General features: G+C 42.7%; 27 non-coding genes across 27 annotated transcripts; 14 read left to right on the forward strand and 13 right to left on the reverse strand.

Annotated features, from left to right (window-relative positions):
• Positions 1-371: 371 nt before the first annotated feature.
• Trnag-ucc lies at positions 372-443 on the reverse strand. The gene has a single exon. It is a non-coding gene; the product is annotated as a tRNA-Gly (tRNA).
• A 329-nt stretch (positions 444-772) lies between these two features.
• On the forward strand, positions 773-843 carry Trnag-gcc. The gene has a single exon. It is a non-coding gene; the product is annotated as a tRNA-Gly (tRNA).
• A 516-nt stretch (positions 844-1,359) lies between these two features.
• On the reverse strand, positions 1,360-1,431 carry Trnag-ucc. Its single transcript has one exon. It is a non-coding gene; the product is annotated as a tRNA-Gly (tRNA).
• Positions 1,432-1,760: 329 nt separating this feature from the next.
• Positions 1,761-1,831, forward strand: Trnag-gcc. The gene has a single exon. It is a non-coding gene; the product is annotated as a tRNA-Gly (tRNA).
• A 516-nt stretch (positions 1,832-2,347) lies between these two features.
• On the reverse strand, positions 2,348-2,419 carry Trnag-ucc. The gene has a single exon. It is a non-coding gene; the product is annotated as a tRNA-Gly (tRNA).
• A 329-nt stretch (positions 2,420-2,748) lies between these two features.
• On the forward strand, positions 2,749-2,819 carry Trnag-gcc. The gene has a single exon. It is a non-coding gene; the product is annotated as a tRNA-Gly (tRNA).
• A 917-nt stretch (positions 2,820-3,736) lies between these two features.
• On the forward strand, positions 3,737-3,807 carry Trnag-gcc. The gene has a single exon. It is a non-coding gene; the product is annotated as a tRNA-Gly (tRNA).
• Positions 3,808-4,323: 516 nt separating this feature from the next.
• On the reverse strand, positions 4,324-4,395 carry Trnag-ucc. Its single transcript has one exon. It is a non-coding gene; the product is annotated as a tRNA-Gly (tRNA).
• Positions 4,396-4,724: 329 nt separating this feature from the next.
• Trnag-gcc lies at positions 4,725-4,795 on the forward strand. Its single transcript has one exon. It is a non-coding gene; the product is annotated as a tRNA-Gly (tRNA).
• A 516-nt stretch (positions 4,796-5,311) lies between these two features.
• Positions 5,312-5,383, reverse strand: Trnag-ucc. Its single transcript has one exon. It is a non-coding gene; the product is annotated as a tRNA-Gly (tRNA).
• Positions 5,384-5,712: 329 nt separating this feature from the next.
• Positions 5,713-5,783, forward strand: Trnag-gcc. The gene has a single exon. It is a non-coding gene; the product is annotated as a tRNA-Gly (tRNA).
• A 516-nt stretch (positions 5,784-6,299) lies between these two features.
• On the reverse strand, positions 6,300-6,371 carry Trnag-ucc. Its single transcript has one exon. It is a non-coding gene; the product is annotated as a tRNA-Gly (tRNA).
• A 329-nt stretch (positions 6,372-6,700) lies between these two features.
• On the forward strand, positions 6,701-6,771 carry Trnag-gcc. The gene has a single exon. It is a non-coding gene; the product is annotated as a tRNA-Gly (tRNA).
• Positions 6,772-7,287: 516 nt separating this feature from the next.
• Trnag-ucc lies at positions 7,288-7,359 on the reverse strand. The gene has a single exon. It is a non-coding gene; the product is annotated as a tRNA-Gly (tRNA).
• A 329-nt stretch (positions 7,360-7,688) lies between these two features.
• Positions 7,689-7,759, forward strand: Trnag-gcc. Its single transcript has one exon. It is a non-coding gene; the product is annotated as a tRNA-Gly (tRNA).
• A 516-nt stretch (positions 7,760-8,275) lies between these two features.
• Trnag-ucc lies at positions 8,276-8,347 on the reverse strand. The gene has a single exon. It is a non-coding gene; the product is annotated as a tRNA-Gly (tRNA).
• A 329-nt stretch (positions 8,348-8,676) lies between these two features.
• On the forward strand, positions 8,677-8,747 carry Trnaa-ggc. The gene has a single exon. It is a non-coding gene; the product is annotated as a tRNA-Ala (tRNA).
• Positions 8,748-9,263: 516 nt separating this feature from the next.
• On the reverse strand, positions 9,264-9,335 carry Trnag-ucc. The gene has a single exon. It is a non-coding gene; the product is annotated as a tRNA-Gly (tRNA).
• Positions 9,336-9,664: 329 nt separating this feature from the next.
• Trnag-gcc lies at positions 9,665-9,735 on the forward strand. Its single transcript has one exon. It is a non-coding gene; the product is annotated as a tRNA-Gly (tRNA).
• A 516-nt stretch (positions 9,736-10,251) lies between these two features.
• Trnag-ucc lies at positions 10,252-10,323 on the reverse strand. The gene has a single exon. It is a non-coding gene; the product is annotated as a tRNA-Gly (tRNA).
• Positions 10,324-10,652: 329 nt separating this feature from the next.
• On the forward strand, positions 10,653-10,723 carry Trnag-gcc. The gene has a single exon. It is a non-coding gene; the product is annotated as a tRNA-Gly (tRNA).
• A 516-nt stretch (positions 10,724-11,239) lies between these two features.
• On the reverse strand, positions 11,240-11,311 carry Trnag-ucc. Its single transcript has one exon. It is a non-coding gene; the product is annotated as a tRNA-Gly (tRNA).
• Positions 11,312-11,640: 329 nt separating this feature from the next.
• Positions 11,641-11,711, forward strand: Trnag-gcc. The gene has a single exon. It is a non-coding gene; the product is annotated as a tRNA-Gly (tRNA).
• A 516-nt stretch (positions 11,712-12,227) lies between these two features.
• Positions 12,228-12,299, reverse strand: Trnag-ucc. Its single transcript has one exon. It is a non-coding gene; the product is annotated as a tRNA-Gly (tRNA).
• A 329-nt stretch (positions 12,300-12,628) lies between these two features.
• Trnag-gcc lies at positions 12,629-12,699 on the forward strand. Its single transcript has one exon. It is a non-coding gene; the product is annotated as a tRNA-Gly (tRNA).
• A 516-nt stretch (positions 12,700-13,215) lies between these two features.
• Trnag-ucc lies at positions 13,216-13,287 on the reverse strand. The gene has a single exon. It is a non-coding gene; the product is annotated as a tRNA-Gly (tRNA).
• A 329-nt stretch (positions 13,288-13,616) lies between these two features.
• Positions 13,617-13,687, forward strand: Trnag-gcc. The gene has a single exon. It is a non-coding gene; the product is annotated as a tRNA-Gly (tRNA).
• The last annotated feature ends 206 nt before the right edge of the window (positions 13,688-13,893 follow it).

Here is a 13,893-nt window from a genome sequence, read left to right on the forward strand (position 1 = left end):
ACGGGTCCCAAAATAGTCATCTGCCCGTTGGAATGATAATATGTATGCATTTACATGACTCTATTTGAAGGACTTCTACGGGTGGGATGTGCTGCGAATTTTAGCATTGTTCTGTACATGAATCGGTGCTTATCTGCAAACTACATTGACAGTGTCGGGCTATCAATTAAGCAATAATACGGCTAGTTCTACGTTCGATTACTCACAATATTTCATTTAATAGCGTGATTGAAAAGAAATATAAAGTGTCAACAGGAATGTACACACACCAACACGGTGCGTATTCATCATTGGAGGGTGCCATTTGTACTTTTCACCGACGGACTTTGAGGTTACATTTCTCATTCCCGGTCCCTACTGAAATAAAAAGATGCGTCGGCCGGGAATCGAACCCGGATCGACTGCTTGGAAGGCAACCATGCTAACCTTTACACCACCGACGCTGTCCATGTGGTGCATAGCCGGAAAAGACAATTTAATGAATTTCTCTGATTGATTGTCCACGCCTGGAGGCACGCCTTTAAACGAAATTGCTTACGTCACAAAATGATTTTTATTTTTAAAAAAATGTTTAAATGTATTCTTGACTTGATATGCGTCACGGGTCTGCAATGTACAGTGTAGTGGAAACAAATAATTCTATTTAAATGCATATGACACTGCAGTTGCATCCATATGGAGCAAATGTATACGTCACTTGAATACTTCCTTCTTTTCAGCTTCTTTCTTGCCTAAGGAGTGAGAAGCTTAGAAACGAGGCGGTGAGTGTGAAGCATCGGTGGTCTAGTGGTAGAATACTCGCCTGCCACGCGGGTGACCCGGGTTCGATTCCCGGTCGATGCACATTGTTTTTGTGCCTCTTGCCAACAAAAGGAATAGACACTCTCAAAAAGCGCGTCTCCAGAAAGCTGTATTCAATCTGTTACGCAATGCGAATGTTGTCAGTGATGTCACGTTTCTATGACGTCGTGCCATTGTGAGGTCACAAACGGGTCCCAAAATAGTCATCTGCCCGTTGGAATGATAATATGTATGCATTTACATGACTCTATTTGAAGGACTTCTACGGGTGGGATGTGCTGCGAATTTTAGCATTGTTCTGTACATGAATCGGTGCTTATCTGCAAACTACATTGACAGTGTCGGGCTATCAATTAAGCAATAATACGGCTAGTTCTACGTTCGATTACTCACAATATTTCATTTAATAGCGTGATTGAAAAGAAATATAAAGTGTCAACAGGAATGTACACACACCAACACGGTGCGTATTCATCATTGGAGGGTGCCATTTGTACTTTTCACCGACGGACTTTGAGGTTACATTTCTCATTCCCGGTCCCTACTGAAATAAAAAGATGCGTCGGCCGGGAATCGAACCCGGATCGACTGCTTGGAAGGCAACCATGCTAACCTTTACACCACCGACGCTGTCCATGTGGTGCATAGCCGGAAAAGACAATTTAATGAATTTCTCTGATTGATTGTCCACGCCTGGAGGCACGCCTTTAAACGAAATTGCTTACGTCACAAAATGATTTTTATTTTTAAAAAAATGTTTAAATGTATTCTTGACTTGATATGCGTCACGGGTCTGCAATGTACAGTGTAGTGGAAACAAATAATTCTATTTAAATGCATATGACACTGCAGTTGCATCCATATGGAGCAAATGTATACGTCACTTGAATACTTCCTTCTTTTCAGCTTCTTTCTTGCCTAAGGAGTGAGAAGCTTAGAAACGAGGCGGTGAGTGTGAAGCATCGGTGGTCTAGTGGTAGAATACTCGCCTGCCACGCGGGTGACCCGGGTTCGATTCCCGGTCGATGCACATTGTTTTTGTGCCTCTTGCCAACAAAAGGAATAGACACTCTCAAAAAGCGCGTCTCCAGAAAGCTGTATTCAATCTGTTACGCAATGCGAATGTTGTCAGTGATGTCACGTTTCTATGACGTCGTGCCATTGTGAGGTCACAAACGGGTCCCAAAATAGTCATCTGCCCGTTGGAATGATAATATGTATGCATTTACATGACTCTATTTGAAGGACTTCTACGGGTGGGATGTGCTGCGAATTTTAGCATTGTTCTGTACATGAATCGGTGCTTATCTGCAAACTACATTGACAGTGTCGGGCTATCAATTAAGCAATAATACGGCTAGTTCTACGTTCGATTACTCACAATATTTCATTTAATAGCGTGATTGAAAAGAAATATAAAGTGTCAACAGGAATGTACACACACCAACACGGTGCGTATTCATCATTGGAGGGTGCCATTTGTACTTTTCACCGACGGACTTTGAGGTTACATTTCTCATTCCCGGTCCCTACTGAAATAAAAAGATGCGTCGGCCGGGAATCGAACCCGGATCGACTGCTTGGAAGGCAACCATGCTAACCTTTACACCACCGACGCTGTCCATGTGGTGCATAGCCGGAAAAGACAATTTAATGAATTTCTCTGATTGATTGTCCACGCCTGGAGGCACGCCTTTAAACGAAATTGCCTACGTCACAAAATGATTTTTATTTTTAAAAAAATGTTTAAATGTATTCTTGACTTGATATGCGTCACGGGTCTGCAATGTACAGTGTAGTGGAAACAAATAATTCTATTTAAATGCATATGACACTGCAGTTGCATCCATATGGAGCAAATGTATACGTCACTTGAATACTTCCTTCTTTTCAGCTTCTTTCTTGCCTAAGGAGTGAGAAGCTTAGAAACGAGGCGGTGAGTGTGAAGCATCGGTGGTCTAGTGGTAGAATACTCGCCTGCCACGCGGGTGACCCGGGTTCGATTCCCGGTCGATGCACATTGTTTTTGTGCCTCTTGCCAACAAAAGGAATAGACACTCTCAAAAAGCGCGTCTCCAGAAAGCTGTATTCAATCTGTTACGCAATGCGAATGTTGTCAGTGATGTCACGTTTCTATGACGTCGTGCCATTGTGAGGTCACAAACGGGTCCCAAAATAGTCATCTGCCCGTTGGAATGATAATATGTATGCATTTACATGACTCTATTTGAAGGACTTCTACGGGTGGGATGTGCTGCGAATTTTAGCATTGTTCTGTACATGAATCGGTGCTTATCTGCAAACTACATTGACAGTGTCGGGCTATCAATTAAGCAATAATACGGCTAGTTCTACGTTCGATTACTCACAATATTTCATTTAATAGCGTGATTGAAAAGAAATATAAAGTGTCAACAGGAATGTACACACACCAACACGGTGCGTATTCATCATTGGAGGGTGCCATTTGTACTTTTCACCGACGGACTTTGAGGTTACATTTCTCATTCCCGGTCCCTACTGAAATAAAAAGATGCGTCGGCCGGGAATCGAGCCCGGATCGACTGCTTGGAAGGCAACCATGCTAACCTTTACACCACCGACGCTGTCCATGTGGTGCATAGCCGGAAAAGACAATTCAATGAATTTCTCTGATTGATTGTCCACGCCTGGAGGCACGCCTTTAAACGAAATTGCTTACGTCACAAAATGATTTTTATTTTTAAAAAAATGTTTAAATGTATTCTTGACTTGATATGCGTCACGGGTCTGCAATGTACAGTGTAGTGGAAACAAATAATTCTATTTAAATGCATATGACACTGCAGTTGCATCCATATGGAGCAAATGTATACGTCACTTGAATACTTCCTTCTTTTCAGCTTCTTTCTTGCCTAAGGAGTGAGAAGCTTAGAAACGAGGCTGTGAGTGTGAAGCATCGGTGGTCTAGTGGTAGAATACTCGCCTGCCACGCGGGTGACCCGGGTTCGATTCCCGGTCGATGCACATTGTTTTTGTGCCTCTTGCCAACAAAAGGAATAGACACTCTCAAAAAGCGCGTCTCCAGAAAGCTGTATTCAATCTGTTACGCAATGCGAATGTTGTCAGTGATGTCACGTTTCTATGACGTCGTGCCATTGTGAGGTCACAAACGGGTCCCAAAATAGTCATCTGCCCGTTGGAATGATAATATGTATGCATTTACATGACTCTATTTGAAGGACTTCTACGGGTGGGATGTGCTGCGAATTTTAGCATTGTTCTGTACATGAATCGGTGCTTATCTGCAAACTACATTGACAGTGTCGGGCTATCAATTAAGCAATAATACGGCTAGTTCTACGTTCGATTACTCACAATATTTCATTTAATAGCGTGATTGAAAAGAAATATAAAGTGTCAACAGGAATGTACACACACCAACACGGTGCGTATTCATCATTGGAGGGTGCCATTTGTACTTTTCACCGACGGACTTTGAGGTTACATTTCTCATTCCCGGTCCCTACTGAAATAAAAAGATGCGTCGGCCGGGAATCGAACCCGGATCGACTGCTTGGAAGGCAACCATGCTAACCTTTACACCACCGACGCTGTCCATGTGGTGCATAGCCGGAAAAGACAATTTAATGAATTTCTCTGATTGATTGTCCACGCCTGGAGGCACGCCTTTAAACGAAATTGCTTACGTCACAAAATGATTTTTATTTTTAAAAAAATGTTTAAATGTATTCTTGACTTGATATGCGTCACGGGTCTGCAATGTACAGTGTAGTGGAAACAAATAATTCTATTTAAATGCATATGACACTGCAGTTGCATCCATATGGAGCAAATGTATACGTCACTTGAATACTTCCTTCTTTTCAGCTTCTTTCTTGCCTAAGGAGTGAGAAGCTTAGAAACGAGGCGGTGAGTGTGAAGCATCGGTGGTCTAGTGGTAGAATACTCGCCTGCCACGCGGGTGACCCGGGTTCGATTCCCGGTCGATGCACATTGTTTTTGTGCCTCTTGCCAACAAAAGGAATAGACACTCTCAAAAAGCGCGTCTCCAGAAAGCTGTATTCAATCTGTTACGCAATGCGAATGTTGTCAGTGATGTCACGTTTCTATGACGTCGTGCCATTGTGAGGTCACAAACGGGTCCCAAAATAGTCATCTGCCCGTTGGAATGATAATATGTATGCATTTACATGACTCTATTTGAAGGACTTCTACGGGTGGGATGTGCTGCGAATTTTAGCATTGTTCTGTACATGAATCGGTGCTTATCTGCAAACTACATTGACAGTGTCGGGCTATCAATTAAGCAATAATACGGCTAGTTCTACGTTCGATTACTCACAATATTTCATTTAATAGCGTGATTGAAAAGAAATATAAAGTGTCAACAGGAATGTACACACACCAACACGGTGCGTATTCATCATTGGAGGGTGCCATTTGTACTTTTCACCGACGGACTTTGAGGTTACATTTCTCATTCCCGGTCACTACTGAAATAAAAAGATGCGTCGGCCGGGAATCGAACCCGGATCGACTGCTTGGAAGGCAACCATGCTAACCTTTACACCACCGACGCTGTCCATGTGGTGCATAGCCGGAAAAGACAATTTAATGAATTTCTCTGATTGATTGTCCACGCCTGGAGGCACGCCTTTAAACGAAATTGCCTACGTCACAAAATGATTTTTATTTTTAAAAAAATGTTTAAATGTATTCTTGACTTGATATGCGTCACGGGTCTGCAATGTACAGTGTAGTGGAAACAAATAATTCTATTTAAATGCATATGACACTGCAGTTGCATCCATATGGAGCAAATGTATACGTCACTTGAATACTTCCTTCTTTTCAGCTTCTTTCTTGCCTAAGGAGTGAGAAGCTTAGAAACGAGGCGGTGAGTGTGAAGCATCGGTGGTCTAGTGGTAGAATACTCGCCTGCCACGCGGGTGACCCGGGTTCGATTCCCGGTCGATGCACATTGTTTTTGTGCCTCTTGCCAACAAAAGGAATAGACACTCTCAAAAAGCGCGTCTCCAGAAAGCTGTATTCAATCTGTTACGCAATGCGAATGTTGTCAGTGATGTCACGTTTCTATGACGTCGTGCCATTGTGAGGTCACAAACGGGTCCCAAAATAGTCATCTGCCCGTTGGAATGATAATATGTATGCATTTACATGACTCTATTTGAAGGACTTCTACGGGTGGGATGTGCTGCGAATTTTAGCATTGTTCTGTACATGAATCGGTGCTTATCTGCAAACTACATTGACAGTGTCGGGCTATCAATTAAGCAATAATACGGCTAGTTCTACGTTCGATTACTCACAATATTTCATTTAATAGCGTGATTGAAAAGAAATATAAAGTGTCAACAGGAATGTACACACACCAACACGGTGCGTATTCATCATTGGAGGGTGCCATTTGTACTTTTCACCGACGGACTTTGAGGTTACATTTCTCATTCCCGGTCCCTACTGAAATAAAAAGATGCGTCGGCCGGGAATCGAACCCGGATCGACTGCTTGGAAGGCAACCATGCTAACCTTTACACCACCGACGCTGTCCATGTGGTGCATAGCCGGAAAAGACAATTTAATGAATTTCTCTGATTGATTGTCCACGCCTGGAGGCACGCCTTTAAACGAAATTGCCTACGTCACAAAATGATTTTTATTTTTAAAAAAATGTTTAAATGTATTCTTGACTTGATATGCGTCACGGGTCTGCAATGTACAGTGTAGTGGAAACAAATAATTCTATTTAAATGCATATGACACTGCAGTTGCATCCATATGGAGCAAATGTATACGTCACTTGAATACTTCCTTCTTTTCAGCTTCTTTCTTGCCTAAGGAGTGAGAAGCTTAGAAACGAGGCGGTGAGTGTGAAGCATCGGTGGTCTAGTGGTAGAATACTCGCCTGCCACGCGGGTGACCCGGGTTCGATTCCCGGTCGATGCACATTGTTTTTGTGCCTCTTGCCAACAAAAGGAATAGACACTCTCAAAAAGCGCGTCTCCAGAAAGCTGTATTCAATCTGTTACGCAATGCGAATGTTGTCAGTGATGTCACGTTTCTATGACGTCGTGCCATTGTGAGGTCACAAACGGGTCCCAAAATAGTCATCTGCCCGTTGGAATGATAATATGTATGCATTTACATGACTCTATTTGAAGGACTTCTACGGGTGGGATGTGCTGCGAATTTTAGCATTGTTCTGTACATGAATCGGTGCTTATCTGCAAACTACATTGACAGTGTCGGGCTATCAATTAAGCAATAATACGGCTAGTTCTACGTTCGATTACTCACAATATTTCATTTAATAGCGTGATTGAAAAGAAATATAAAGTGTCAACAGGAATGTACACACACCAACACGGTGCGTATTCATCATTGGAGGGTGCCATTTGTACTTTTCACCGACGGACTTTGAGGTTACATTTCTCATTCCCGGTCCCTACTGAAATAAAAAGATGCGTCGGCCGGGAATCGAACCCGGATCGACTGCTTGGAAGGCAACCATGCTAACCTTTACACCACCGACGCTGTCCATGTGGTGCATAGCCGGAAAAGACAATTTAATGAATTTCTCTGATTGATTGTCCACGCCTGGAGGCACGCCTTTAAACGAAATTGCTTACGTCACAAAATGATTTTTATTTTTAAAAAAATGTTTAAATGTATTCTTGACTTGATATGCGTCACGGGTCTGCAATGTACAGTGTAGTGGAAACAAATAATTCTATTTAAATGCATATGACACTGCAGTTGCATCCATATGGAGCAAATGTATACGTCACTTGAATACTTCCTTCTTTTCAGCTTCTTTCTTGCCTAAGGAGTGAGAAGCTTAGAAACGAGGCGGTGAGTGTGAAGCATCGGTGGTCTAGTGGTAGAATACTCGCCTGCCACGCGGGTGACCCGGGTTCGATTCCCGGTCGATGCACATTGTTTTTGTGCCTCTTGCCAACAAAAGGAATAGACACTCTCAAAAAGCGCGTCTCCAGAAAGCTGTATTCAATCTGTTACGCAATGCGAATGTTGTCAGTGATGTCACGTTTCTATGACGTCGTGCCATTGTGAGGTCACAAACGGGTCCCAAAATAGTCATCTGCCCGTTGGAATGATAATATGTATGCATTTACATGACTCTATTTGAAGGACTTCTACGGGTGGGATGTGCTGCGAATTTTAGCATTGTTCTGTACATGAATCGGTGCTTATCTGCAAACTACATTGACAGTGTCGGGCTATCAATTAAGCAATAATACGGCTAGTTCTACGTTCGATTACTCACAATATTTCATTTAATAGCGTGATTGAAAAGAAATATAAAGTGTCAACAGGAATGTACACACACCAACACGGTGCGTATTCATCATTGGAGGGTGCCATTTGTACTTTTCACCGACGGACTTTGAGGTTACATTTCTCATTCCCGGTCCCTACTGAAATAAAAAGATGCGTCGGCCGGGAATCGAACCCGGATCGACTGCTTGGAAGGCAACCATGCTAACCTTTACACCACCGACGCTGTCCATGTGGTGCATAGCCGGAAAAGACAATTTAATGAATTTCTCTGATTGATTGTCCACGCCTGGAGGCACGCCTTTAAACGAAATTGCCTACGTCACAAAATGATTTTTATTTTTAAAAAAATGTTTAAATGTATTCTTGACTTGATATGCGTCACGGGTCTGCAATGTACAGTGTAGTGGAAACAAATAATTCTATTTAAATGCATATGACACTGCAGTTGCATCCATATGGAGCAAATGTATACGTCACTTGAATACTTCCTTCTTTTCAGCTTCTTTCTTGCCTAAGGAGTGAGAAGCTTAGAAACGAGGCGGTGAGTGTGAAGCATCGGTGGTCTAGTGGTAGAATACTCGCCTGGCACGCGGGTGACCCGGGTTCGATTCCCGGTCGATGCACATTGTTTTTGTGCCTCTTGCCAACAAAAGGAATAGACACTCTCAAAAAGCGCGTCTCCAGAAAGCTGTATTCAATCTGTTACGCAATGCGAATGTTGTCAGTGATGTCACGTTTCTATGACGTCGTGCCATTGTGAGGTCACAAACGGGTCCCAAAATAGTCATCTGCCCGTTGGAATGATAATATGTATGCATTTACATGACTCTATTTGAAGGACTTCTACGGGTGGGATGTGCTGCGAATTTTAGCATTGTTCTGTACATGAATCGGTGCTTATCTGCAAACTACATTGACAGTGTCGGGCTATCAATTAAGCAATAATACGGCTAGTTCTACGTTCGATTACTCACAATATTTCATTTAATAGCGTGATTGAAAAGAAATATAAAGTGTCAACAGGAATGTACACACACCAACACGGTGCGTATTCATCATTGGAGGGTGCCATTTGTACTTTTCACCGACGGACTTTGAGGTTACATTTCTCATTCCCGGTCCCTACTGAAATAAAAAGATGCGTCGGCCGGGAATCGAACCCGGATCGACTGCTTGGAAGGCAACCATGCTAACCTTTACACCACCGACGCTGTCCATGTGGTGCATAGCCGGAAAAGACAATTTAATGAATTTCTCTGATTGATTGTCCACGCCTGGAGGCACGCCTTTAAACGAAATTGCCTACGTCACAAAATGATTTTTATTTTTAAAAAAATGTTTAAATGTATTCTTGACTTGATATGCGTCACGGGTCTGCAATGTACAGTGTAGTGGAAACAAATAATTCTATTTAAATGCATATGACACTGCAGTTGCATCCATATGGAGCAAATGTATACGTCACTTGAATACTTCCTTCTTTTCAGCTTCTTTCTTGCCTAAGGAGTGAGAAGCTTAGAAACGAGGCGGTGAGTGTGAAGCATCGGTGGTCTAGTGGTAGAATACTCGCCTGCCACGCGGGTGACCCGGGTTCGATTCCCGGTCGATGCACATTGTTTTTGTGCCTCTTGCCAACAAAAGGAATAGACACTCTCAAAAAGCGCGTCTCCAGAAAGCTGTATTCAATCTGTTACGCAATGCGAATGTTGTCAGTGATGTCACGTTTCTATGACGTCGTGCCATTGTGAGGTCACAAACGGGTCCCAAAATAGTCATCTGCCCGTTGGAATGATAATATGTATGCATTTACATGACTCTATTTGAAGGACTTCTACGGGTGGGATGTGCTGCGAATTTTAGCATTGTTCTGTACATGAATCGGTGCTTATCTGCAAACTACATTGACAGTGTCGGGCTATCAATTAAGCAATAATACGGCTAGTTCTACGTTCGATTACTCACAATATTTCATTTAATAGCGTGATTGAAAAGAAATATAAAGTGTCAACAGGAATGTACACACACCAACACGGTGCGTATTCATCATTGGAGGGTGCCATTTGTACTTTTCACCGACGGACTTTGAGGTTACATTTCTCATTCCCGGTCCCTACTGAAATAAAAAGATGCGTCGGCCGGGAATCGAACCCGGATCGACTGCTTGGAAGGCAACCATGCTAACCTTTACACCACCGACGCTGTCCATGTGGTGCATAGCCGGAAAAGACAATTTAATGAATTTCTCTGATTGATTGTCCACGCCTGGAGGCACGCCTTTAAACGAAATTGCTTACGTCACAAAATGATTTTTATTTTTAAAAAAATGTTTAAATGTATTCTTGACTTGATATGCGTCACGGGTCTGCAATGTACAGTGTAGTGGAAACAAATAATTCTATTTAAATGCATATGACACTGCAGTTGCATCCATATGGAGCAAATGTATACGTCACTTGAATACTTCCTTCTTTTCAGCTTCTTTCTTGCCTAAGGAGTGAGAAGCTTAGAAACGAGGCGGTGAGTGTGAAGCATCGGTGGTCTAGTGGTAGAATACTCGCCTGCCACGCGGGTGACCCGGGTTCGATTCCCGGTCGATGCACATTGTTTTTGTGCCTCTTGCCAACAAAAGGAATAGACACTCTCAAAAAGCGCGTCTCCAGAAAGCTGTATTCAATCTGTTACGCAATGCGAATGTTGTCAGTGATGTCACGTTTCTATGACGTCGTGCCATTGTGAGGTCACAAACGGGTCCCAAAATAGTCATCTGCCCGTTGGAATGATAATATGTATGCATTTACATGACTCTATTTGAAGGACTTCTACGGGTGGGATGTGCTGCGAATTTTAGCATTGTTCTGTACATGAATCGGTGCTTATCTGCAAACTACATTGACAGTGTCGGGCTATCAATTAAGCAATAATACGGCTAGTTCTACGTTCGATTACTCACAATATTTCATTTAATAGCGTGATTGAAAAGAAATATAAAGTGTCAACAGGAATGTACACACACCAACACGGTGCGTATTCATCATTGGAGGGTGCCATTTGTACTTTTCACCGACGGACTTTGAGGTTACATTTCTCATTCCCGGTCCCTACTGAAATAAAAAGATGCGTCGGCCGGGAATCGAACCCGGATCGACTGCTTGGAAGGCAACCATGCTAACCTTTACACCACCGACGCTGTCCATGTGGTGCATAGCCGGAAAAGACAATTTAATGAATTTCTCTGATTGATTGTCCACGCCTGGAGGCACGCCTTTAAACGAAATTGCTTACGTCACAAAATGATTTTTATTTTTAAAAAAATGTTTAAATGTATTCTTGACTTGATATGCGTCACGGGTCTGCAATGTACAGTGTAGTGGAAACAAATAATTCTATTTAAATGCATATGACACTGCAGTTGCATCCATATGGAGCAAATGTATACGTCACTTGAATACTTCCTTCTTTTCAGCTTCTTTCTTGCCTAAGGAGTGAGAAGCTTAGAAACGAGGCGGTGAGTGTGAAGCATCGGTGGTCTAGTGGTAGAATACTCGCCTGCCACGCGGGTGACCCGGGTTCGATTCCCGGTCGATGCACATTGTTTTTGTGCCTCTTGCCAACAAAAGGAATAGACACTCTCAAAAAGCGCGTCTCCAGAAAGCTGTATTCAATCTGTTACGCAATGCGAATGTTGTCAGTGATGTCACGTTTCTATGACGTCGTGCCATTGTGAGGTCACAAACGGGTCCCAAAATAGTCATCTGCCCGTTGGAATGATAATATGTATGCATTTACATGACTCTATTTGAAGGACTTCTACGGGTGGGATGTGCTGCGAATTTTAGCATTGTTCTGTACATGAATCGGTGCTTATCTGCAAACTACATTGACAGTGTCGGGCTATCAATTAAGCAATAATACGGCTAGTTCTACGTTCGATTACTCACAATATTTCATTTAATAGCGTGATTGAAAAGAAATATAAAGTGTCAACAGGAATGTACACACACCAACACGGTGCGTATTCATCATTGGAGGGTGCCATTTGTACTTTTCACCGACGGACTTTGAGGTTACATTTCTCATTCCCGGTCCCTACTGAAATAAAAAGATGCGTCGGCCGGGAATCGAACCCGGATCGACTGCTTGGAAGGCAACCATGCTAACCTTTACACCACCGACGCTGTCCATGTGGTGCATAGCCGGAAAAGACAATTTAATGAATTTCTCTGATTGATTGTCCACGCCTGGAGGCACGCCTTTAAACGAAATTGCTTACGTCACAAAATGATTTTTATTTTTAAAAAAATGTTTAAATGTATTCTTGACTTGATATGCGTCACGGGTCTGCAATGTACAGTGTAGTGGAAACAAATAATTCTATTTAAATGCATATGACACTGCAGTTGCATCCATATGGAGCAAATGTATACGTCACTTGAATACTTCCTTCTTTTCAGCTTCTTTCTTGCCTAAGGAGTGAGAAGCTTAGAAACGAGGCGGTGAGTGTGAAGCATCGGTGGTCTAGTGGTAGAATACTCGCCTGCCACGCGGGTGACCCGGGTTCGATTCCCGGTCGATGCACATTGTTTTTGTGCCTCTTGCCAACAAAAGGAATAGACACTCTCAAAAAGCGCGTCTCCAGAAAGCTGTATTCAATCTGTTACGCAATGCGAATGTTGTCAGTGATGTCACGTTTCTATGACGTCGTGCCATTGTGAGGTCACAAACGGGTCCCAAAATAGTCATCTGCCCGTTGGAATGATAATATGTATGCATTTACATGACTCTATTTGAAGGACTTCTACGGGTGGGATGTGCTGCGAATTTTAGCATTGTTCTGTACATGAATCGGTGCTTATCTGCAAACTACATTGACAGTGTCGGGCTATCAATTAAGCAATAATACGGCTAGTTCTACGTTCGATTACTCACAATATTTCATTTAATAGCGTGATTGAAAAGAAATATAAAGTGTCAACAGGAATGTACACACACCAACACGGTGCGTATTCATCATTGGAGGGTGCCATTTGTACTTTTCACCGACGGACTTTGAGGTTACATTTCTCATTCCCGGTCCCTACTGAAATAAAAAGATGCGTCGGCCGGGAATCGAACCCGGATCGACTGCTTGGAAGGCAACCATGCTAACCTTTACACCACCGACGCTGTCCATGTGGTGCATAGCCGGAAAAGACAATTTAATGAATTTCTCTGATTGATTGTCCACGCCTGGAGGCACGCCTTTAAACGAAATTGCTTACGTCACAAAATGATTTTTATTTTTAAAAAAATGTTTAAATGTATTCTTGACTTGATATGCGTCACGGGTCTGCAATGTACAGTGTAGTGGAAACAAATAATTCTATTTAAATGCATATGACACTGCAGTTGCATCCATATGGAGCAAATGTATACGTCACTTGAATACTTCCTTCTTTTCAGCTTCTTTCTTGCCTAAGGAGTGAGAAGCTTAGAAACGAGGCGGTGAGTGTGAAGCATCGGTGGTCTAGTGGTAGAATACTCGCCTGCCACGCGGGTGACCCGGGTTCGATTCCCGGTCGATGCACATTGTTTTTGTGCCTCTTGCCAACAAAAGGAATAGACACTCTCAAAAAGCGCGTCTCCAGAAAGCTGTATTCAATCTGTTACGCAATGCGAATGTTGTCAGTGATGTCACGTTTCTATGACGTCGTGCCATTGTGAGGTCACAAACGGGTCCCAAAATAGTCATCTGCCCGTTGGAATGATAATATGTATGCATTTACATGACTC

Source organism: Haliotis rufescens, unplaced genomic scaffold, assembly GCF_023055435.1.
Source record: "Haliotis rufescens isolate VD_foot unplaced genomic scaffold, xgHalRufe1.0.p SCAF_5, whole genome shotgun sequence".
NCBI classification, from domain to species: Eukaryota; Metazoa; Mollusca; class Gastropoda; order Lepetellida; family Haliotidae; genus Haliotis; species Haliotis rufescens.